At 42.7% G+C, this 1108-nt stretch overlaps 1 non-coding gene across 1 annotated transcript; it reads right to left on the bottom strand.

Moving 5' to 3' along the window:
- Nucleotides 1-594: 594 nt before the first annotated feature.
- On the bottom strand, nt 595-667 carry Trnat-ugu (transfer RNA threonine (anticodon UGU)). The gene has a single exon. It is a non-coding gene; the product is annotated as a tRNA-Thr (tRNA).
- Between the last annotated feature and the right edge of the window lie 441 nt (nt 668-1108).

Genomic DNA, 1108 nt, shown 5'->3' with positions numbered 1-1108 from the left:
AAGAAGAAATTATGCCGGGGATTAGCCAGAAGGTATGAACTACTTCAAAGACAAACGAGCTTTTAGCTTACATAGTGAAAAAGAACTACATCCTTACTTGTAGTGTGAAATTACTGACTTATCGGTATTACGTGAACTTACCTGTAAATATGTTGTGTAGTATCGCACTACTCACAATTTCCGTTTTCGTCAGGTGCTGCGAGTTTTGCCGAAATGTGTATTCGCTGCCTGGTGTAGAATTGCTCCGGAAGCACACCATTCATCGTTTGGTATTACGAAACATCGCCTTTTGGGAACGGCGTCGGTTTTGCAGAAAGTAGCTTCCTTGGCCGCCTTAGCTATTCGTCGTAAACCAACTAGGCCGCTGAACAAACTAGGTCGTCCTTAATCGCAGTCTCAATATTGTCACATTATTGCCACTGTTAGCGATTATTACTCTGCACGCTGTAAACGAAGAGTCACGGAGCTCAACTGCAACCATTATGGATAAAATACAAACAGTTCAGTACTCAAACCAATTCTTATACGACATCTACGTCCACATGCAGAGCTCCGGTTGTGAGAGTTAGTTACCCTCCTTCTATTTAAAATGTTTGCCCCCTGTGAGAATCGAACTCACGACCCCTGGTTTACAAGACCAGTGCTCTAGCCCCTGAGCTAAGGAGGCAGACGCAACCGCGCTCCCGTACCGCGTGTTGTGACTGAGCCGCATGACTCAGCGCACTGGCTGGTGTACTACTCTTATCTTCTGGTTTCTGGCATCCCCGTTCCTCTTTAACAACGGTACATACGCGATCGTTTAGCACATGTCGTCGTCTTATCGCCTAACGAAGTTGAAATTAGTCTCCAATTCACTTTATGTCTAGATCTTTATATACAGTATGAATCATCTAAATATGAAAAGGTTTTCAGATACCTCTACCAGTTTTGCAAAAATGTTCATGAGAACAACAGACCAATATACAAAGTGACATTGTAGGTTATCCTTCTCTCTCTCCACTGGATGATCACAACAGTCATGTAAAGACTTCAGTATCTGTATACACTTATGTTAAATGTTTTTAGCCTGATCATGAGGTATCACCTCGAAACATGTCGCTAAATAGAT

The sequence above is a fragment of the Schistocerca serialis genome, chromosome 2 (genome assembly GCF_023864345.2).
Source record: "Schistocerca serialis cubense isolate TAMUIC-IGC-003099 chromosome 2, iqSchSeri2.2, whole genome shotgun sequence".
Classification (NCBI taxonomy): Eukaryota; Metazoa; Arthropoda; class Insecta; order Orthoptera; family Acrididae; genus Schistocerca; species Schistocerca serialis.
The sequence above is the reverse complement of the archived record's forward strand: the minus strand, read 5'-3'. Positions and strand labels throughout refer to the sequence as shown.